Genomic DNA, 25437 nt, shown 5'->3' with positions numbered 1-25437 from the left:
GGGTATACGGCACTGTACATTGGTGTTTTATCCCACGACTAGCCAGAAATGCATCAAACTCTTTAGACATGTACTCCCCCCCTCGATCAGAACGGAGGGTGCCCATAGTACAATTGGATACATTTTCAACCATAAGAAAAAACTGTTTGAAGCACAAAAACACTTCGGACTTTGCCTTCAGTGGATATACCCATGCATGCCTTGAGTAATCATCAATGAAAGTCACGAAGTACAAGTGTTTACCAAATGACGGAGTTTGCATTGGCCCACATACATCACTATGTACAAGTTGCAATTTGCGAGTGGCCCGCACAGAACCATCCTTTGAAAACGCAGAACGCTGCATTTTGCCCAAAATACAGCCTTCACAAACATGTTTCAATGGTGCCTCAAGAGGGGGCAATGAAGCAACCATATCAAATTTCTGCAAACGCAGCAAACTAGCAAAGTTCAGATGACCAAAACGAGCATGCCATAGTTTTGCATCTGAAACTGCCTTTTCATCAGAAACTGCATTTGCTGAATCTTCCACACACTTGTCATAAGAATTGAGCCTATACAGCCCACGAAACAAGGTGCCAGATACAATGATCATATCACCAAAAGTCAAATCATGAACAGTACATCTGTCATCCACAAATTTGACTACAAGTCCAAGTCTAGCAAGCGCAGAGACAGACAATAGATTCTTCTTTATCCCTGGCACATACAAAGCATCTGAAAGTGTGAAAGCGCAGCCATTTGCAGCCGTAAGCATAATTTTACCAACGCCCTTCACTGGGTAAGAAGCATTATTGGCACATGTGACAGTATTCCCATTAGGGATAGCCTCAAGAGAAGTGAACATATCACGATGCGAGGTAATGTGCTTTGTAGCACCACTGTCAAAATACCAAACATGAGAGTCAACAGAAACTGCCAAACATGCATCATGTACGGATGGGTCATACTGGCAATACACGCTAAACGCCCATTCTGTATCCTGCACAACATTTGCAGAATCTGCATTTGTAGAAGCATCCGCTATTGTGGCTGCATTTGACTCTTTCTTCTTTGCCTCTTTAGCCTTTAGCTTAGGGCAATTCTTAATGACATGATCATTTGCCTTACAATAGTTGCACCTGGTCTTTTTCTTGCCTTTATCAAGAGCCTTCTCAGACTTATTGTTGCTACCTGTGGAAGGAGAAGAAGTTGCAGACCTACTAATAGGAGAAGAAATAGTGGAAGGGGCTGCCTTACCACTTCTTCTCTGCTGCTGGGCAGCAATAAATGCTTGATCAACTGCACGCTGCCTCGCCCTGTTTTGCCTGGATTGCGCCTCTTGCAAGAGCTTGTTGACTAAAGTATCATACTTGACAGCATCAGGTCTGTCCTCATTAAGAAGTCTCCATGTGGAAGCAAAAGTCTGATATGTCTCAGGTAAAGCATCAAGAATAGTCTGCACAAGAGAATGATCAGGAATAATCTCACCTGCAGAAATCAACTGTTCTTTGAGATCTTTAATCTCAGCAAGAAAAACATTCATGTCATCATCTTCTTGCATAATCTTCAATTCTAGCTCTTTACGCAGGTAAGCGATTTTTGCCTCGTTACGACCTGCATACAAACCAGCTAGAATATCCCAAGCCTGTTTTGTTGTTTTTGCTGAACGAATATGTGGGGTGATGTTACGTTTGACAGAAAGTGCAATCAAGGCATGAGCCTGCGCATCTTTACCATCCCAACGAGCTTGTTCAGCAGTGGGTAAAACAGCAGCAACAGTAGAGCTGCTAGAACCTGCAACATCCTCAACAGATCCTACATCCACAGAACCTGGACGTACATCCATACCCTGCAGAATGTTCCACACTCCTTTTGCAACCAAAACATGCTGCATCATGTATGCCCAAAGTGGGTAGTTGTTGTCTCCATCCAGTTTGTCTTCAGCAGACAACATGCGAAATACATCATTGCTGTTATCAGCCATGGCCACTGACTGAAACTGATGCAAAAGCTGCCTGTAATGAAGGAAAGACTGAACAGAAAATAACTCGTGCTATGTAGCACGGTCCACAATAGAGTACGTATGCCTGTTTTGCAGGAAACTGCACTGTCGAGATTTCTGCAGAAAATGACGAACACCTGTGCAGAACTTGAAATGCAAAAACGGAGCCCGAAACGACCTCAGATGCAAATTCTGAGAACGCTAAGCCCTACGGGCTTATTTGCAGAGTTTAGGGACCTGCAAGCGCTCGTGAAAACTCACCTCAATCGGAGAACGTGGGTCGGAGGTTGCTGGCGGCGTAGCCCTGGGAGCCGATGCCTGCTCTGATACCAATTGTTGGAATTAGGGTTGCAGGAAAGCACACAAAGCTTGGAGAAGAAGAAGCAAGATTGCACACAACACAAAGTGTATTAGATTGTGTCAATGTACAAAAGATAAGTTAGCCCTAGAAGGATGGGCGTATATACAAGCCGAGGGAAAAAACCTCCTAAAGAGGGAAAAAGTGCCCCGGCGGTCCTAAGTGTGTTCACACACATTACTGCCTATGTATATGGCAACATGAACAGAAGTGCTATGTAGCACGGTCCATAATAGAACACGTATGCCTATTTTGCAAAAAACTACACTGTCAAAATTTTTGCAGAAAATGACGAAAACACCTGTGCAGAACTTGAAATGCAAAAACGGAGCCCGAAACGACCTCAGATGCAAATTCTGAGAACGCAAAGCCATACAAGATTATGTGCAGAGTATAGGGACATGCACGCGCTCGTGACACCTCAATCGGAGAACGTGAGTCGGAGGGTGCTGGCGGCGTAGCCCTGGGAGCCGATGCCTGCTCTGATACCAATTGTTGGAATTAGGGTTGCAGGAAAGCACACAAAGCTTGGAGAAGAAGAAGCAAGAATGCACACAACACAAAGTGTATTAGATTGTGTCGATGTACAAAAGATAAGTTAGCCCTAGAATGATGGGCGTATATACAAGCCGGGGGAAAAAACCTCCTAAAGAGGGAAAAAGTGCCCCGACGGTCCTAAGTGTGTTCACACACATCACTGCCTATATATATGGCAGTGATGTGTGTGAACACATCACTGCCTATATATATGGCAACACCGATGCACTCTCAATACTGTTGGATGATCGTGCCGAGAGTATGCACAGACTGAATGTAGGGATCTTGTGTTTGTTATAGCCTTGATATTCCTTGCGTCCTCTCTATCTATGTCACCTAGCTTTATCTCCCAAAATACTCTACTAACGTACCGAGATTGTGATACATATGTGGACTCGGCTCCAGTGGTGAGCGTTTCTTGAAACAATTTTACGACATCAACTACATATTGGAGCCTAGCACCATTAGGCTTGAGTTGTTCATGAGTTAGTTCTCTCTTCATCACTACAGCCCCTACACCATCGTGCTCTCCCTATCCATGACTAGAGACAAAGAAATTCCTGTCATTTGCAACCCTGTGAGACGGTAGTGTACTTGGAAACAAAGTAGAAAGGCCTTTTTTCTTTGAATTAAGATGAAGTACCATTAGACCAAACCCAATGACGTTGTAGGGGAATACCAAAGGGTAATACCCAATTATAATGTAGCATGAAACAATGTCGCACAGAATGGGTATCATGCTTCTCATCAAAAATATAAAAGTGTATCATTTTGTGGATGTCACCTGCAATGCGAAAGTATTTAATATGCACAAATATGGACATTTGGCTTGAATACTAGTGCATTGACTATATCTCATTTTGCTCCTTAAAAGGGTAATTCTCAGCAAAATCTACAATAGATATTACCGCATCTTCAGAAAAATTGTACAAGCATTCTTTGCATTGCTCAGCTTGTCGCCTGTACACAAAATTATGTTTGGTACTTTCCAAGTTGATCGTTGAACATTTGATTTAGTTTCGTGCATGACATTTCCTTGTGTATTAGCTCTTTCCTCTTCTTTGTCTTGCCATCATCAGTGGTTCCACATTCTATGTCCTGAAAGATCTTCACCGTGACAAGCTGACCAACATATGCAGATTCAACTGGACAAATTGCTATGTTTTAAGGACCAGTTTTAAGGACCATATACAGTGCAACTCCCCATTATACACTTCAAAGAATGGAAAATCATACCTGCAACTTTGGGACATAAGATTGACTCCCATCCGCTTATGATGCTCTTATAGGACTTCTCTACAGCCTTGCACCCACCTGGCTTCTGAGTACCCACATTACAAATGACACAATCACATTGACCCATCTTTGATCATCTAGAGGAGAAAGTTGTGTACCTTAATTTGGAAGTGCACAACTGCCCTTCCAAACCAAGGGTTGGGCATTATGCCTACAAATTCTTGAAAAAACATGTTCTTTAGTGTATTTCTCACTTGTTAAAAATAACTTGAGTACACTTGAGGACACCTTAAGCTTGAGGTGTGTTTTGGTTTTCTCCTCTACATGCACCCCAACATCTATGCTTGAGTGCTCGTGCGATTTCCTACTAGTTTTTCTTGGCGTTCCTATGATGATGGTGATGTACAACAATGCCAATCCATCATAATCAAGCTTTGGATCATGGATGATGTGGTTGTTGGAGCATCTCAACTTATGATACATGGCACCTAATTTTGACCGTGCTTGGTGTTCCCTACTTTCGATTGAGCTACTAACTTGTCGGGTGCATCCCAAGGCTTGTCCACTACCTTAAATGGTATTTGTCCCAACACAGCCTTAAATGGTACTTGTCTCGAGGCTGTCCACTACCTTAAATGTAGCCAATATTGGAAGGGTGGTACCCCCTTGTGGTACTTGGGTGTGTGTGTTTAGTGCGAGAGTACCGAATAAAGTGTTACACTAGGGGTGTGTGTGTAGCTGGCTAGAATCCCCATATGCGACTAGGTAAGGGAGTCGAGGAAGGACCCACTTATCTAAAATGAAAAAAAAATCGATCGAATTTACTGTTGTCTTGACAGAAATCAATAAAATTTATAGGTTTATTTTCGGTCCTTTTTCTCACTAGCTGGGGAAAAAGCATAGTATACATTTGGTAACCACCTTGGAAGAACCAAACGACTAAAAAGTTACAAATTGTAATCTAATTTAGATTGATGATTATCATTTGGTAACTTTGCACTAGTAAAAAATTACCAAATGATAACTTACCTTTTAAGAAAAATTACCACTAGGGTTTTTCTATAAGTCTATATGACGCATGCTTAACAAGGCTCAAATTCATGACTTGAGGCTCACCAAGTAGAAATCACTATAATATCTTGCTATTTTTTCCCAAGTTCCCTCAATAACTGATAGAAATAGCTTTAATTTTTTGAAACTCATACATTACCTAGGGTGTATGAAAGAAATGAAGAGATCTTTGGTAACTTTAAGATCTAGAAATTTACCAAGTTTTGGAATATGTTACTAATGGTAATTTTAAAAAAATCTCAAATTTATACTATGGGGAAAAATTTTTGTACATGTGTGCTTAAAGTTATGACCGCACTAACTGGGGGGATTTTTTTTGCGAGCTTTTTTTTCCAAGCTTTTTGGAGCAATGAACAAGTAGTCCGAGCTTTGCAAAGGACCAAGAACTTACTATGAGCTTTGTGAAGGACCAAGAACTTACTTACATATAAATAACAAGCTTTGAAAGATCAACAATATAAATTTCAGTCTTTTAAAGATCTAGTCCATAAAAATATTAATTACAAAGTCTTTTGATCCACATCATACTTATTGATATAATTACATATATACATATACCTATCTAACTTCATGCACCTCATACATATACACATACAAAATATACATATACATACATACATATACATATACATACATATACATACATGCGAGAGCTACCTACATACTAACATATATACATACATACATACATACATACATACTTTCTTACTTAACATATATACATACTAACATATATACATACATACATACATACATACTTTCTTACTTAAATATAAAAACCAATCCTTTAAAGATAAAAAATGTATATACCGATCTTTAAAGTTCCAAACCATGAAAATCTCGATTACAAAGTCTTTTGATCCACATCATACTTATTGATATAATTATATATATACATATATCTACCTAAATTCATACACCTCGTACATATACATATACATACATACATACAAGAGCTACCTACGTACTAACATATATACATACATACATACAAGAGCTACCTACGTACTAATATATATACATGCATACATACAAGAGCTACCTACGTACTAACATATATACATACATACTTTCTTACTTAAATATAAAACACAATCTTTTAAAGATCAAAAATGTATATATCGATCTTTAAAGTTCCAAACCATGACAATCTCGATTACAAAGTCTTTTGATCCACAAATTATAGCATTCTTCTACGTGTCATCCCGACCTATCCAAGACATGCTTTGGCTACCTCCATGTCAATCTCTATCCCCATATAGTGCCTTTTTAACTCTTGGCATGCATGTCCCAAGCCTCCACATCCCGCAAAAACGTCCCAAGCCTCCACATCCCTCAAAAATGTCCAAGACACCATCTCCTTCACTTGAGAAGGTCTCCACTAGCCACCTACAATGAAATGCAATCATAAACGTGCATCTAAGTATTTTGAAAAAGTAGCTATGAAAATGAACAGAATGAAAATTGTCTCACCTAAAGAACATAGGAGATCTTTCTGCACCACCTCAAATGTAGCGCTCCAAGACCATCGTGCGTTGGAATGGATGCTTCTTATTCTTCTCAAAAATGAAATTTCGTAGAGCGTTGAATAACTTCTTTGAAACATTTTGCCTAGCCTCACGATCACTAATAGGGACATGGCAATTTACTCGATAGAAGATACTAAGCGCCAATGTATCCACCTACCATAACGAGAAAACATTATGTTTGGATATCCATACCACATAACATGTATACATAAAGGGAAATATTTGAGAGATGATGCCTTACCCGTTCTCCATTCTCATACAAATAACTTGAATCCACATGAACAGACATTGTTCGATGCATGACCAATCCAACTTTCTTTCCCATGGAATATATTTTAGGAAGTTGATCCATTAGACTCAAACACACAAACCAACCCTCATCAGCCACCACAAACAAACCAACAAAATTGAGTGTGGCATGTATCAATGATGAAGAAACTTGATTCCAGGAGGGAAACCCATCCGTATCTACATCAACAACCTGTAAACCTGTAGGAGGAAAGTCAGCCCATATGAGGCAAGCCACTGTATCTGAGGGAGCACCTCTATGAGATAGAGCCTTGGGAATCTTTATCAAGAATTCTTCCACACTACATAAAAGATTTATGATGTTTGGTTTTGGTAGGTATAACTTGGAAAACTAATTATATGGTGAAATTATTCTTTTTACCTATCTGAGCCCTCCGAAAGAGTGTGGACGTCTACCAGCAATATGTGTGAAAAGCATCTCTCACGTGCTGCTGCTGCAAGTAAACAAGACAAAAAATGAGACGCATTTTGAAAGCACACACTTCTCAAAATAAATTTGCGATGGAAAGTACTCTTACTAGTCATGTAGACGACCCATGATGTCACGTTGTCCTGACACCTCCCCCTCTTGAAGAAGATGCTCTGGAGGGTCTCTCTCTTGATCTTCATTTGTGGGGTCTCCCTCTTGAACATCATGCATAATGTCAGGACGTCTCTTTGTTCGCCTCTCACGTTGCACTTGAGACGATGTAGATGTATGCTCTTGGTGTGATTATGGCACTCGTGAGACAGTGGTGTGGATGGTTTTGGGGCCACGCGCGAGGATCCAACTACTGGAGACTGGGTCAAGTTTGTTGGCTATGGGGAAGGTATTCTAGAGTCTTCTTGAGTTGGGGGCTCTCTTTCCAGCTCAGATTGGTAATTCTTAAATTCTTCAAGAAATAGATCAAGATAATTTAGTAAAAAGGTCGAAATCCCCAGACCTTTTTGTATTTGTATATGTATGTAGGTTTATATACATGCACATATATATGTATGTATATGTGTATATATGTATGTGTATATATATATATATATAATATATGTATATGTATCTATGTATATGTATATGTATATGTGTATGTATCTATATATATGTATATGTATATGTGTATGTACATGTATATGTATGTGTATATGTATCTATATGTATGTATATGTATATGTGTATGTACATGTATATGTATGTGTATATGTACACATATGTATGTATATATGTATATATATATGTATATTTATATGTATATGTATGTAGGTATGTATCTATGTATGTGTATGTATATGTATGTAGGTATGTATCTATGTATGTGTATGTGTATGTATATGTATGTAGGTATGCATATATCAAAACTTAACAACCTTTCTTTAAAATCTGATATGCCAAACCTTAAATGTAACATGAACTATGTATGTACGTATGTATGTATGTACGTATGTTTGTACATACATACGTATGTATGTATGTATGTATGTATGTATGTATGTATGTACAAATTTGTAAAAAATTTGGACAGCATCTCCTTTGCATTTTCTAAAAAATCCCAAAATAAACTTCAAAACTTAACAATGTTTCTTTAAAATCTAGCATGCCAAGTCTTAAATGTAACATGAACTTTTTTTGTATGTATGTAGGAATTTAGTATATAATTTAGTGTATGCATGTAGGTATGTATTTATGTATGCATATGTATATGTACATATATGTTTATATATGTATTTGTATATGTATATATATGTATGTATATGTATCTAATATGTATATGCATATGGATAGTTTATATATATTTATATGTATGTATAGGTATGTATTTGTATAGGTAGGAAGGTTTACATATACATATACATATACATTTACATGCATATAATTTAGTAGAAAGCAAAAGAGTACCTTTTTCTAGGAGCTCCTCACTTGGAGGCACATGATTTAGAGGTTAGTTCAACCACCAAGGACATCTCTTATATTCCTAATAACAAACCCCTCTCTTAACCCCTTCCTTCGGGTACATTGTTTCTGAGGAATTTGGATCTACCCATTCTTTGATTGCTTCCGTCTCTTCATCGATTAGACCTTGGCCAATGAGTAGCTCGACCCACCTACATATCCAAAATAAAACAAATAGCACTATTTTTTTTAAATGAGTATATGTATTTTCTACAAAAATAGAATGGCATTAGAAGATATATACCTGTAGATAACCCTCTTTGCGGCATTCTCCACCTCAGGTTGCTTTTGGCCTTCCTTCACTTTTCCAATCTTTGCCCACACCTCATGGAAGACCCATGATATGTGTTTCGATCGCTCCTCTTTTACCCATTGCATAAATGGTGGGGTGTAGATAACATCATCATATACCAATATACCCTCCAAAATAGAGTCTGCCTCCCCTATTAGCGCTTCCCAATACAACTCTTTCTTCATATGCAGCAACGTCTTTTTGTTATCCCCAAACATCTCTGAAATTACCTTGTCCTTCTCGCCCTCCCGGTCATAAGCATTTGAAGCAATTCCGTCTTCCTATTTCAGCATCACACCAAAGCCATAAGAGATTAGATGTTAAGGTTAGTTTATGTTAAGGGAGGTTTATTGACATGTGACATACCTTTGAGATGAAATCCGAGATATGGCGACTGTGTAGAGCTTTTCTTTGGTCAGAGCAACCAATCCCTTCTTAGATCAATCATAGTTATATACGAGTTGGAAGAATGCATCACCATTGGATGGGTTTGCAATTATGAGCATCTTGTACGCTCTATCTCAAAATGTTTGCTCTACAAGACGTCTGGCTTTCTCACATTTTGTCTCATATTCTTGCAACCCCATGGCATGTCTATCAATGCATGATATAGCTTGCTTCACCGCATTTTCAAATGATGTCTACGTATAAACGAAAAGGACTCAATAGATTTTCCAAGAAGCCTTCTATGGGTCTCCCCTTGACCAGTACTAGATTCAGGCATCTCCGTGTGAGTTTGAGGAGGTGAGCTCATTGAGCCAATTTCGTTCTCCAACACAAGCGCTTCTTCCTCCTCATGAACAAGAGAATTATGCGCTTCTGTTTTCTCTCTAACAGGAGATACATGTGAGGACACAGGTGTCCGTGATTGAGAGCTTCCTCTTGCTAAGAGTCAAACAAACATGCCCAGATCTAAGTGAGTATCCCCTGTTGTCTATAAGACACACACACCAAGCCCAAGTAAGTATATCTAAAAACATAAAAACACAATCTCAGTAGAATCTTGGCTATTCACATCATATACCTTTCTTAATCTTTGCCTGTTTTTTTCATGCTTTTCTTAGAGACATCTCTTTCTCTTTTGCCTTGAATATGAGTAGTAAACACTTTGAGCTAAATGACAGATAGGAGATGAAAGGTTAGTACATCTCTCTCTCTCAAGCCGGCCATGTGGCGGCTAGCTCTGGGGGACCCCTCAAGGGGATGGGGGGGATAGGAGGAGTCCCTCAGGGGGCTGAAAGGGGTGGTATAGGCCTCGATTGGTCGGAGCAACAGGGGGGCAAGGGGGGGATGTGCAGGATATGCAAGCCCCCGGTAGAGCCGGGGGCAGCAGGTCTGCGCTAGTCGGGGACCTGGATTGGCCCGAGCAACGGGGGGGGCAAGGGGGGCCCCCGGCAGAGCCGAGGGCAGGTCTGCGCTAGTGCAGACCATCCCCCGGCTGCTCTGCCGGGGCCTCGACTGGCCGGAGCAACGGGGGATCACACCTACCTGGAGGTAGACCCTGGCCGCCTCCACCTCCACCTCCATCTCAACCTCCATCTCCACCTCCACCGTCGCCATTCTTATCTGCCTGCACATCCCCCCCTTGCCCCCCGTTGCTCCGGCAAGTCCAGGCCCTCGGCAGAGCTGGGGGATGGTCTGCGCTAGACCATCCCCCAGCTCTGCCGAGGGCCTGGACTTGCCGGAGCAACGGGGGGCAAGGAGGGGGGATCACACTTGCCTGGAGGTATAGACCCTGGCCGCCTCCACCTCCACCTCCATCTCCACCTCCACCTCCACCTCACCTCCACCTCCACCTCCACCGCCGCCGCCGCCTCCTCCCCCTTACCATCGTCGCCGCCCCTCTCAGCCCCTTGAGGGACTCCTCCCATCCTGCACATCTCCCCCCTTGCCCCTCGTTGCTCCGGCCAGTCCAGGCACCCGACAGAGCCGGGGGATGGTCTAGCGCAAACCATCCCCCGGCTCTGCCGGGTGCCTGGACTGGCCGGAGCAACGGGGGGCTCACACCTCTGCCTGGACCGGCCGGAGCAACGGGGGGCTCACACCTGCCTGGACCGCCTCCACCTCCATCTCCACCTCCACCGCCCGCTGCCGCTGCCTCCTCACCACCTTTGCCTCTTCCTCCACTGCCACCGCCATCGCCTCCTCACCATCCCCGCCTCGATCTCTGCCACCGCCTCACCATCGCCGTCGCCTCCTCCACTGCCGCTACCTCCTCACCATCGCCACCGCCTCCTCCACAGGCGTCGCCGCCACCGTTGCCTCCTCCATCTCCACTATCGCCGCCTCACCATCGCCGCCTCTCCATCTCCACCGCCGCCTCCTCACCATTGCCATAGCCCCCCTGAGGGACTCCCGTAGTGCACATCTCACTAGCTCTCCCCCCGTTGCTCCGGCCAGCAGTCCAGGCACCCGGGAGAGCCGGGGGATGGTCTGCCGGGTGCGTGGAGGACTGGCCGGAGCAACGGGGGGTGAGCTAGTGAGATCTGCTCAGTTCACCATGTGAGTTGTTGAGGTCAGCTACCTTTGAATGACAACAAGAAACAATCTGCTCATCTATGAGCAATTCACCATGTGCATGTCTTAGCAAGTAACTTTAGTATTAATTTTTAAGTCTCTGCACAAAGAGACCTTAATTGTAAGCAAAATATCCCTTTATTTATTTCAAGTGGTTATTATATATTTTTAGCTTTAGGAACCAAAAAGCTTAAAAGGATTGAACAGCATTGGAAACATAAATTTTCTATAAGAAAGGTGGAGACTAAGAAACCTTGAGATCTCCTCAATCTAAACCTATGGATTACATAACTTTGAACAACCCCAAATCTTTAGTGCAGACCATTCCCCGGCTCTGCCGGGTGCCTGGACTAGCCGGAGCAACGGGGGGTGAGGGGGGAGATCACACCTGCCAGGACCGCCTCCACCTTCACTTCCATCTCCACCTCCAGCCTATAGACAGTTACATATTATTTTCATTTTAAAGGTTACTTACATATAAAAAGATACATATAATACTTAGAACCAATAAATGTATAATTTAAAACTTACATATAATAAATTAATATAAAAAGATACATATTTAACTTAGATATTATATATATATTTGTATATTTTTTATAAAAAAAATTTATCATGACCATTCTCAATCGGGTGATTGCTCCACCTTGTTTTATCATTTCAGCCGCCTTACACCTGACAATGATTGATTCGGCCTAGATACCTGATCTTCTTTTTTTGTTTTATAAAGTCCACCTGCTCCTTCGTTTTTTTATTTTCATTTCACATTTTTATCTCTCCTGTTCTTTGTGCATCTTCGTATTGCCTTCCCTATGGAGCACACTATGACCTTTGAGTGGGAGCTTTGATGGCTGCAGCAAAAAATCTCAAACTTTAATACTTCTCCACCAGACCACGCTTGTCAATCATGGATATCTACAAGGGTTTTTGCCTTCATCACACGAGCTTTCTGGAGTGAAAGCTACTAGGACCAATGGAAGCCTACACAAAATCATCGCTTATTATGACATGGAGGGCAATAAAAACTACCTTGTAGATGTTACTCGAAGTAAAACATATATGCTACAATGTAGTCCTCTCTATGCTGCTGATAGTCTTGATTCTGGTGCTAAATGACATTGCCCAAGATGTCCAACATTTGAAGATCTCAGTGGAGAAAGAATTAGGGACACAAAACACCCATGTTCATATCTCGAGCTCCTCCTCTCTGAGAGTGACTTGAATGGCTCAGCAACTGTTTTGCAACCAGGTGAAGGCACAAGCAATCCAAAAGGTTCTAAGCACAATATCTCTGAAGATGAATGTATTGCTTCAGAGAGTATACTTTCAGTTCTTTCATAAGAAGGAGCAACCTTCTCTTCTACGTTCAGTGCTGGAAAAAGTTACTAGAGTCATCCAAGTCCAGGAGGTGCCAAGACATTTTGATGGTGATTCCATCCTAGAGTTTCCATCCTAGAGTCATCCAAGTCCAGGAGGTGCCAAGACATTTTGATGGTGATTCCATCCTAGAGTTTCCATCCTAGAGTTTCCACCAACATATGGAAAAATAGGAAATATGGATGGAATGGAGCAAAAATATGATGGTCACCTAACGTCCAGTAACATCAAACATGTCTGTAAGTTGTACCGTGCGTATCAGCTATTGTGTTGGTGCTTTGGAGTGCCATAGGCTCAGCTGTCCTTTTTTTATAATAACACCTTCTTTGATGGACATCTAACAAAAAAGATTGCAGTTGGACTTCTGACCCAGAGGATGAGAAAACTAAAATAGTTTGTCACTTTTGTCGCAAAACTGCACACTGTGTGTAAGTGTGTAGATGTGTTGTGTATTACGTAATGCCTCGTGACACAACTATTACAAGAATGATGCTCCACATTGGGCTGCATGAACATCCAGTTCAGCCAGGAACTTCAAGGTCAATGTTGGAGCGCGTGAAAATGTTTGTTTCTTAAGTGTTGAAATCCCAGAGAAGTGTAGGTCCTCAAAAAATACAGATGGATATTGTGAGACGGATCTGCTATTTTCCTACATCATGAATCAAAATGATGAGCTACCTACAAGTATTGGGGATCATGAGCTCTTTAATTTTTTGAAGGAAAACCAGAGGTGAGTATTCATTCTGTAACTTAATTATATTTGGATGTATTTTTCTACATTCGGTATTGTGAAATTATATTTTTTAGGTTTAGACGCATTGTATCCTAGGAGAAAAGAAAATTGATGCCGCGACAGGAGAGGGCTTTGATAGCATCCTTCTTATACAGAGAAGATCTCGCTATTCATTTATACAAGGTAGCCGTTTCCCAGGACAAGGTGGCCCTGATGATAAATGTTATGTCTTTGCGAGGACCAGCATCAGGCATGGACTTGGTGAATCGCATGCGGTGTGATAGTGGAGGTGACTTGGCAAAGTCCTGGGTTTTGTTTGATCACACTCATCGAGTTTCTGGTTGGTCAACAATGGCTTGTCATGTTTACGACCCAAGGTGAGACTACGTACTTCTATTTTTTCCTTTCTTTCATTTACCTTGAATAGCTGATTGAAAAAAATTCTCTCCAAAATCCTATAGTGTTCAACTGTTGACAATTGCCACATGCGAAATGAAGGAGGAGGATACAAAAAGGCAAGTACTATTTTGGGAAATGCTGAATAGCATAATGGAGCAATGCGGTTATGCACCCGCACACTTCTATGGGTTTATGGCTGATGAAGCAGGGTCAAATTGGTGTGCAGCTAGGACCGTTTTCAATGGGGGTCCGCACAACATTATGGAGGACAGACGTGCCTATTCCATTGGAAACAAAGTCTGATGAAGCATGCTAAACAATGCGTGAAGGCAGAAAGTCGACAACACCATATTGACTTGTGTGAAGAATGGAGATTGGCAACCAATAAGGAGTCAGCTTTCTTAAAAAGTAAAAAGATTCATGAGTGGTAGAGAAATGGACATGTTCATGAGGGAAAACTATTAGTAATGGATACGTGGATGAGTTGGTGGAAAGTACGAAGAGCACATTGGGGCAACCTCATGTCAAGGGTGAGAAATTTTATGGAGGAGAAATGAAATGTTGTATGGATGTATTTGCATTGGAGTCAATTTTGTGAATTCATATATGAAACCTCTTGTGGAAAGTAAATGTTAGGACCAACATAACCAGCCAAGAGGTAGAGAAATTAGTAAAGGCAAGTGGGAGAAACGTCCACACAAGCAGCGGGCAACAAAGAAAGTGACAAGAGGCCACATGATGCTACACAGAATACAAAGAGATCAATCAAGTGGCGGCATTGGATTTCCAAAGAGGTAGAAAAGAGGATTGGTAGTGCCGAGGCCATGACAGCGACAGTCCTTGATGAGAGTGCAATGCAGCGACCCCTACTCTATTTTTCATCTGGCATGTGAGAGTGGAGAGGACTATTTTATACACATCAAGGTACAACCTTGGTGTACATGTCCTGATTTCATGCAAAGAGAATCTAGAGAAAAGTCTTACGTTACATGTAAGCATATTTATTTTGTCTTCTTGCGAGTTTTGGGATTACATAAGAATGAGGATATGGTAATGCATCAACTGACACTATCACCAGAGGATGTGGGCAATATACTATCACGTCCTCGAAGCAAGGATGTTTGTGTCTATACTTAAGCTTTAATCAAGCCTCTCATGTTTGTGCCTACTTAAGCTTGTAAGGAAATGTGAAGTCAATCTTTTTGTAAGAAAATTTGAACCCAATATTTTTGTCTTGCTTTGGGATGGAGTATAGAGTCACGTACTCTAAAGTCTTATTGTAGGTAGCTTGCGATGCTTGGTAAAGGAGTTGTACCAACCATATATCTTCTTGTAAGGAAATATGAACTCAATCTTTTTGTAAGAAAATATGAACCGGGTATACTTGTTTTTACTTGTGTTGAAATAAATATTGGTCTTTGAGTATGCATGAAAAGTTGAAGTATCCTTGTCATAAATTGTATGTATTGAAAGAAAGGTACATAGATAGGTATGTTTGTGCCTATATTTAAGTTTCTTTGATATAAAATGTGTGTTTATATGTAGGAAGGTAGGTAGGTAGGTATGTAGGTATGTATGTATGTATGTATTATACACATGTGTGTATATATGTATGTATATATATATATAGGTAGGTAGGTAGGTAGGTAGGTATGTATGTATTGTACACATGTGTGTATATATGTATGTGTATATATATAGGTAGGTAGGTAGGTAGGTATGTTTGAGAATATGTATGTATATATGTATGTATGTATGTATATATGTATGTGAATATATTTATTTCTCTTTCATAAATACTTACTATATAAAAGCTCACCAAAATGTATCATTTTTCTTACAAGCTCTTATAAAACTATCTTATCTCCAAATAAATCTAGCAAAAAAATCAAACCCCACTGCCAAGAGATACGTATTACGATAGAAAGAGAAGTGGAGTCTAGACCGTGGCTTGTTGCCTAGAGGGCTGCAAAGTAGGTCATTGGAGGATCTTTGAACGTCAGCGCGCCAAGAAGAGTGCGCACTGCGCAGGCGACCGCTGGGGCCAGCTGAGCCTTTCCAAGGAGTCAGGTCTGAAAGATTGAGACGTGATGTACACAAGCGAATTTTGAGAGGTGGGGGACCGTGAAGAAAGAATGATCGCGCAGTCACGATCGCAGAGGAAAGCGAATGCAAATTATTGAAGCGTTCCAACGTCCTCTCATTTGTGCCGTTGTTTGTTTGTTGGTATCACGTATCAGAATCGCCTTTCCAGATGAGGGATAACGACGACAGTCTAATCGGTCGGGATCGCGTGGGCGCCACCTGCTGCAGAGACCTCGAGCAATCTGGCTTCATCCAATTTCACGAGGGTTACTGCTCAAACCATCTGATCACCCTACTACCGACCGTAAGAGCTTGAAGCCTATGGACTTGCTAGACATTCGAATGAGGAGATGGAATTCGTTTGAAGTCCGCGACCTGTAACGTAATCTCCACCCCTCCCTCTCCCTCCCTCTCCCTCCCTCTCTCTCTCTCTCTCTCTCCTCTCCGTAAGCATTTTAGGAGCTCTCTTCTCTCTTAATCATTCCAAATAGAGTAAAGCCTGACTTACACAAGTTTCACTTCGGCAAAAGGTTCCTTCCTGTTTGGACAAGTTTGCCCACTTATAATCGTCATAATATTGGGACCAAAATGTTTGTTTGCTAGTAATATTAATTAATTAGTTGAGGTAAAAGGACCTTAAGCCTAGGTTTAATTTTCTTTACATTTATTAACCTTAGGAAGTTAAAGGGAGATTAAAAAAAGAGAAAAATTTGGAATGTTCTGAAAATTGTCTCAACGTAAGTATAAAAAAAAGGAAACTCGTCCTGGGTGAAAGGCCGCGAGAGAGGGAGGGGATACAGCGGGGTGGATGATAGAAGCAAGGTAGAGAGAAGGGGAACCTATTAAGGTTTAAGCCTTGAAGATTAAGGTTTAAACCTTATGCCTCGATTAAATAATTAGTGCCTGTAAGGGCACTAGTCAATTAACAAAGGCATGAGTGAAATTAATTAATGTGATAGACTGAATATGGGACCAAAATGTTATATATATATATATATACCAACATAAAATCACCCAACGCCCCTTGGTATGCACCAAATTATTGTAGTCTTTGTAACGTAATCTCCACCCCTCCCTCTCTCTCTCTCTCTCTCTCTCTCTCTCTCTCTCTCTCTCCTCTCCGTAAGCATTTTAGGAGCTCTCTTCTCTCTTAAGCATTCCAAATAGAGTAAAGCCTGACTTACACAAGTTTCACTTCGGCGAAAGGTTCCTTCCTGTTAGTTGAGGTAAAAGGACCTTAAGCGTAGGTTTAATTTTCTTTACATTTATTAACCTTTGGAAGTTAAAGGGAGATTAAAAAAAGAGAAAAATTTGGAATGTTCTGAAAACTGTCTCAACGTAAGTATAAAAAAAAGGAAACTTGTCCTGGGTGAAAGGCCGCGAGAGAGGGAGGGGATACGGCCAGAGAGAGGGAGGGGATACGGCCAGAGAGAGGGATATGGTGAGAGAGGGAGGGGATACGGCGGGGTGGTTGATAGAAGCAAGGTAGAGAGAAGGGGAACCTATTAAGGTCTAAGCCTTAAAGATTAAGGTTTAAACCTTATGCCTCGATTAATTAATTAGTGCCCGTAAGCGCACTAGTCAATTAACAAAGGCATGAGTGAAATTAATTAATGTGATACACTGAATATGGGACCAAAATGTTATATATATATATACCAACATAAAATCACCCAACACCCCTTGGTATGCACCCAATAATTGTAGTCTTTGTATAAACCAAATAGCTGACAGAGAACGTGTGGCGGCTCTACAGGAATGATGGTTGTGGCATCGCAACTCACATACGTGGTCGCTACAGTAGTGGATGATCGTTGTTTTGTTGTGACGGGATGGGCTACAAAGGTACTCCTCTCCTACAAAGGGAGTGATGGTGATGGCAATAGGGCTGCTGTGGCTGTTGTCTGAGACAGCAGATATGTTTTCTTGTTGAGTTGCCGCCTCTGAGCACAGAGTGTGTGTATTGCTTCATTGGGTTGCTGCCGGCACCAGAGTTGGTTGTGTTTGGCGCAGCTGGCTGATAGCGCAGTAGATGTTTACCTTGTTGGGGTGCAGCTCATATTAGCCAGAGGGTGTGTTGTTTTTTGCTAGTGTTGTTGCTGGTAGGGCAACAATTGTGTTGTTTTATTGGGCTGCTGCTCTCAGCCTATATGTCGCCAAGATGAATGAGGGACAGCCTTGTGAGTATATATCTCGTGTGTGTTGATTGAAGCTGAATGGAAGTGTTGACTGGGAATTCAAAGATGAATGATACTGGTGATGTATCTGGCTATGGTTGTGTGTTGGTATCTTGTGTGTGTTGATTTGAAGGAGAATGCGTGATTAACGTGTTTGGTGGTGTAGTCCACGGGTTTACACTCTCATAGCGCACCTTGTGCCAGCCTTCGATTACCTCGTCATGCACACAGTGCAAGTGTATGTGTTTATGTGGTGATTATTTTGTCTATGGTACCCCTATTTTGTGCTAGTGTTACCAAGGTTGGGGGAGTGGGAAGCTATAGAGGCCTGTTTTCCTTGTTTTTTTTTCCACTCCATAGCTTTTTGGTGCCCCCACTGAGGAGAGCCAAGTCTTTTTCTTCGCCTACAAGGGTGTATGTCCCATAGGAAAGAGACTCGTACCGCTTCTTTTGGCATCTTTTGGCAGGGATTGTTGCAGATTTTCATGATGTGGTCTTATCCAGAATTTCATGGCAGGAAGGGTGAAGATGTGTTTGACTTTTTGGAGCAAATGGAGTTGGCATGCATTAACAATCATGTTATAGATGAAGAGCAGGTTTTGAGGCTAGTAAAGATTTTCTTGAAGGAAGATGCCCGAAGCTGGCTTAAAGATTTTGAAGCATAGGATGCGACATATGAACTACATGGTGCTTTGATCTTAGACAGGTTGAAAGAAGGCCTTTTGGCAAGCAGAGGAGCCTAGTGTGCCTTGGGAGGAGTTGAGCATCTTGAAGCAGGTCCATGGGCAATCATTGGATGATTTTGTGAAGGTATTTACATGTCTATGGTGTAAGTGGTGTACGACATTGAAGCAGGAAGTTCCTCCTATGTTTCTGAAGAAGAGCTTGTTTATTGATGGTTTGCTATCCCATTTGAAGGTTAGGGTTGAGTTGAAGAATCCCAAGTCATTTGATGATACAGTTAAGATTGCTAGCGAAAAGGAAGAAAAGATTTTGAAGCAGATGGAGATGGGTATTTATCCGCATGAAGGTATTGTGTCTGCAAGGAATATGCATGTAAATTTGGTTGAGGTGGATAAGAGTCCTACGCAAAGTTTGATTAGACAGGAGCCTCAAAGGCCTATGCAGGTGCAAAGGGGGATATTCTATGTGCCTTTTGATTTTTTTCCAAAGTCTTTAAAGCATGTGAAGGTGGATGAAAAGCAGGTGAAGGAGCAAAGTGAAGATGTGTGTTTGATGAATGATGTGGATGTAGCTAAGGTTTTCCCTATTGATGTTACGATTGAAACTAAGTATGTGCATGTTGAAAAGCAGGATGAGGAATCTAGGTCAAGGTTTGAGACTTTTGCAGATGAGGAGTTGCCAGTGGATTCTTCTTTGGGACGTCATGGCTGTGCATGACAGTGATTTGGAATGCTCTATTGAAGATCATTTACATTTGGATCTGGATGACATGCATGCACATGGAAACAAAGAGGATGATGCCTTGGGATTGGCTGATGATATTAAGAAGGAAGAGCAGTTGGATACAGAATGCTTTGAGGATGATTCTTTGCCAGATTCTACAAGGGAGGAGGATGGGGTAGAGATTTGTGATGAAGTGAAGACGGTTTACAATGCGGATGTGGAGAGCATGGAGGAAGATCCTATTGTTATGGATTTTCTTGGACAGCTTGATGGTGGTATGGTACCTACGATGAATGATGTGGATGTTTTTCCATTTGATGCATTATGCGCTGGGGAGTCTTTGGATGATGATACCAGGGGGGTTGGCAACACTCAAGAAGATATGCATGTAGATTGGGCTGATGAAGAGCGTTGTGATGTGAGTATTGTGCTTGAGGATGATATGTGGGTAGTCACTAGCCTTGATGAACAGGAGCCAGAGATGGACATGGATGCAAATATGGTTGAGAATGTAACTAAGGCTTCTTTACATATTGCTGAAATGCTAAAGACAAAGTCCATGGATGACAAGGATTTTGAACCAGTTGAGTTGTATGGTTGTGAAGAGATGCCTATTTTACAAGAGTTGGAAGTGCTTCTGGACACTGCTCTTGGAAAGGATGTGGATTTTTGTGTGCATAAAAGTCAAAATGTTGGAACTTAGCCTTCACTGGTATGCTAGATGTTGCAATGCCACAGGTTTTGAAGACAAGGAGGTTTGTTGTGGGTGAAGTGTTCTTTCATGGTTTATTTGAAGAGCGAATGCGGGTGATGCTGCGTGGTTCAGAGTCTGTGAATGCTTATCAAATGATGGACGAAAATCATTTTGTAGCACATATGGTTGACGTTTGGTATGTAGTGATGCAGCCACTATTTTTCACAGATCACAGATGTTGGGAAATGGGATGGTAAGTTACAGCAGATTCCTTTTGATCCTGGTGGTGGATAGCTATTGGACTTTATCTTTTTGCTACTGATCATAAATGATTCAGCAGGCTAGGGGTTGGGCAAAGTATGTCAGGCAAAATTCTGTAAAGGTGTTTTGGGCTTGTGTACATATGGGATGCATGGCATGCAAAAAAGCCTTGCCCTGAATGCCCTGGCAGGTGTACAGAGTGGATGGCTTTGTAGTAGGCTAGTATATGCATGGTTTCTTTTCTGGAAGCAGGTGCTTGAGGTTCTTGAGTGTTGTGGAAGGCTTGTTCAAGAAAAAGAATACAGGGAGCCCTTGTATTTGAGCCACATGTTCTCTTGCAAGATGTAAGGAGGATCTCACAATAAGCATGGGAATGTGCCTTTGGATAGAATAAGTTGAGGACCCTTGTGTTAGGTGGGAAATGAGGGCTAAGGCGCACTTAAATAAAATGTTTTGTTACTAAGGCTTGAGCCTTGGCTGAGGATTAATGCCTCCACGTGGAAGCACATGGGAATTATAATTGGCATGATGGCAGATTGATCCGAGGCTGATTCTGGATGCAAATCTATGGCGTTCCATTTTTAGTAAGCACGTGATTGATGATGGTCGGCAGTGCATAGCACTGCCTGCGCAGTAACCATATCTGATTTTTTTATGATGTAGCTGACGGAGGACCTGTAAGCAGACAGAGAACGTGTGGCGGCTCTACAGGAATGATGGTCGTGTGCATCGCAGCTCACATACGTGGTCGCTACAGTAGTGGATGATCGTTGTTTTGTTGTGACGGGATGGGCTACAAAGGTACTCCTCTCCTACAAAGGGAGTGATGGCGATGGCAATAGGGCTGCTCTGCGGCTGTTGTCTGAGAGAGCAGATATGTTTTCTTGTTGAGTTGCCGCCTTTGAGCACAGAGTGTGTGTATTGCTTCATTGGGTTGCTCTCAGTGCCAGAGTTGGTTGTGTTTTGGCGTAGCTGCTAATAGCGCAGTAGATGTTTACCTTGTTGGGGTGCAGCTCGTATTAGCCAGAGGGTGTGTTGTTTTTTGCTAGTGTTGCAGTTGTTGGTAGCGCAGCAGTCGTGTTGTTTTGTTGGGCTGCTGCTCTCAGCCTATATGTTGCCAAGATGAATGAGGGACAACCTTGTGAGTATATATCTCGTGTGAAGCTGAATGGAAGTGTTGACTGGGAATTCAAAGATGAATGATACTGGTGATGGATCTGGCTATGGTTGTGTGTTGGTATCTTGTGTGTGTTGATTTGAAGGAGAAGGCGTGAATCGTGATTGACGTGTTTGGTGGTGTAGTCCACGGGTTTACACTCTCACAGCGCACCTTGTGCCAGCCTTCGATTACCTCGTCATGCACACAGTGGAAGTGTATGTGTTTGTTTGGTGATTATTTTGTCTATGGTGCCCCTATTTTGTGCTAGTGTTTCCAAGGTTGGGGGAGTGGGAAGCTATAGAGGCCTGTTTTCCTTGTTTTTTTTTCCACTCCACAACGTAGTGTCATGTTTACATCAAAAAAAGACAAAGAGCAATGATGACCAAAGGTGCCTGAATACTGCAAGTCCTACAATAAATGTTATAGAATAGTAGTACTACTAAGGTAAGTGTTTGAGTACTTCAAGTGTCCAAGTCCTTCAACAAAGGTTATACAAGAGTAGTACTGAGGTAAGTGTGAGTATTTCAAGCCCAAGAAGATTGTAAGATTCCTCCCTAGACCCTCAAGATGTCCAGCTTCTTCCCCTATAATCAATCCCCTTTTCAAAATAATAAAAGATCTTATTCCTACCTGCTTTGGCCTCTAGAGAGAGAGAAAATATTCTAGAGAGAGGTAATTCAGTTTTTAGATATCTTTGGATGGAAAAATATCCTTTCTTATTAAAATAAATTCCCTCGAAACATAAGTTTAAAAAGAAATTCCTAAGGTGCATTAGAAATAAATTATAATCTGCTCAAAAGACCTTAGCCTAAGGGTCCAGATTTTTTGAAAATTTTGGATTAAGGTTCTGAGGGACCAATAAGATTAATCCAAATGTAGGCTAGAGATAAATTGAAGAATAAAAGAAAACTCTCCCAAAAATGAGTTAATACTCACATAAGATGAAGAGTGGACTAAGGACCAAAGAAAACATTTAAAAAACTGAATTTTGACACCTAAGAGTGGGGATTCCCCCTCATGAAGGAGGCACCTTTTTTCTCATCATTACCCCCAATTTTAAATCAATTAAATGAGATATTACATCTCTCATCTCTCCTATTTCAAGCCTAGTTCCAAAAAGTAAGCTGAACTGACCCAAAAATGGTCAAAATTTGATCTGGAAAATTCTAGAAATTATCAGTTCACTTGGTTTGAGGCTCACTTTTTTATAAATAGAAGCCTCCCCCTTTGTAAAAGCTTAATGGTGTTTATGCACTGTTACTCTCCTCCTACCCAGAGCCATTTACATTGAATTTTCTTGATATTTCAATTGTTTTTGGCCTAATCCTCTCCAAAGTAATTGGTGGCGAGTCTTGCTTCAAACAAGAGTAGAACCCTCAATCCCTCAAGCCCAAGGAAAGTTTACAACTCCATGTAAGCTAAATTTTTCTTACTTTAAAATTTTAAATCTATGGTTTTCTTGATTTATAGTTGACTGAAGTAAATTCTAATGCTATGCCTTGATGAAAAGGCCACCCCCCTTCTCTTCTTTACATTCCAGCCTTTCTTTATCCTAGAATGATTAACAAAAAGATTAATTAAATTTTTCTTTTAGTTTACTCTCTTGAAAATTGAAAATTGTGTAGATTAGAGTCCTATACATCTAATTGTGGTTAATTTAAGTTGAAAATAGAATGATAAAAATGAGAAATGGTGAGCCATACAAAGGAGGTTATGGTAAAATTTTCTAAGTTTATTTTTATGTTATCCCAAAAGAGTAATTCCCACCATTTGTGCATTCCAAAAGAATTATTCTAGTTTACTCCATGTACATATTCACCTATGAATATGCATGGATATCACTAATATTAATTATTAAAATTAATTTCTATGCATAGAAAGATGCATAATAAAAATTATTTTATTATAAAAGTTTTATTTTTATTGAATTAAAATTCTTTGCATAGAAAGATGCATAATGAAAAATTTTTTATTATAAAAGTGTTAATTTCATTGAATTTAATTTCTATGCGCAATAGAAAGATGCATAATGGAAAATTTGTTATTATAAAAGTGTTATTTTCATTGAATTTAATTTCTATCCATAGAAAGATGCATAATGGAAATTTTTCTATTATAAAAGTGTTATTTTTATTGAATTTAAATTCTATACATAGAAAGATGCATAATGAAAATTTTTTTCATAAAAGAGTTATTTTCATTTAATTTAATTTCTATGCATAGAAAGATGCATAATGGAAATTGTTTTATTATAAAAGTGTTATTTTCATTGACTTTTATTTCTATGCATAGAAAGATGCATAATGGAATTTTTATTTAATTATAAAAGTGTTATTTTCATTGAATTTAATTTCTATACATAGAAAGATACATAATGGAAAAAAATTTATTATTATAAAAGTGTTATTTTCATTGAATTTAATTTCTATGCATCGAAAGATGCATAATGGAAAATGGTTTATTATAAAAGTGTTATTTTCATTGAATTTAATTTCTATGCATCGAAAGATGCATAATGATTTTTTTTTTTTTATAACAGTGTTATTTTCATTGATTTTTTTTATAAAAGTGTTATTTTCATTGAATTTAATTTCTATGCATAGAAAGATGCATAATGGAATTTTTTTATTATAAAAGTGTTATTTTCATTGAATTTAATTTCTATACATAGAAAGATACAAAATTATAAAAGTGTTATTTTTATTGAATTTAATTTCTATGCATAGAAAGATGCATAATGGAAATTTTTTTATTATAAAAGTGTCATTTTCATTGAATTCAATTTCTATGCATAAAAAGATGCATAATGCATTTTTTTAATAAAAGTGTTATTTTCATTAAATTTGATTTTTAGGCATAGAAAGATGCATAAAGGATGTTTTTATTACAAAAGTGTTATTCCTATAAAAATTGATTTTATGCATAAATAGATGCATAAAAAAATTCTCTTTTTTTATAGTGTTATTCCCATTGAAGTTGATTTTCATGCATAAATAGATGCATAAAGAATTTTTATATCAAAATTAGAATTCTCTTTAATTCTATGTTTAATTTCTATGAGTATTTGATAAATGAATAAGTAAATACTCTAAGAGAGAAATTTCTATCGTTTTATATTCACACGGATTGTAAAAAGAAAATTCAAGAAATCTATCGAGACCGAAATATTCAGATAAATGATTAACTTATTCCTCATCGGAATTCATAATTAATTTAGAAATCAGTTAAGTGAATATTCAATGAATGAAATTAAGTAAATTAGTGACTGAATTATCAATCCTTTCTGAGAAAGATAGTTCAAGAAAAATCTTACCAGACTGGAACCTTGAATGAGACTATGACCAAGACCAAACTCTTTCGTCAGTTTCGAGGAAAGAAAATGTGTCCAGTT

This window comes from Cibotium barometz, chromosome 64, assembly GCF_041138505.1.
Source record: "Cibotium barometz isolate CiBa-2024 chromosome 64, ASM4113850v1, whole genome shotgun sequence".
Taxonomy (NCBI): Eukaryota; Viridiplantae; Streptophyta; class Polypodiopsida; order Cyatheales; family Cibotiaceae; genus Cibotium; species Cibotium barometz.
Note: the sequence above shows the minus strand (reverse complement) of the source record.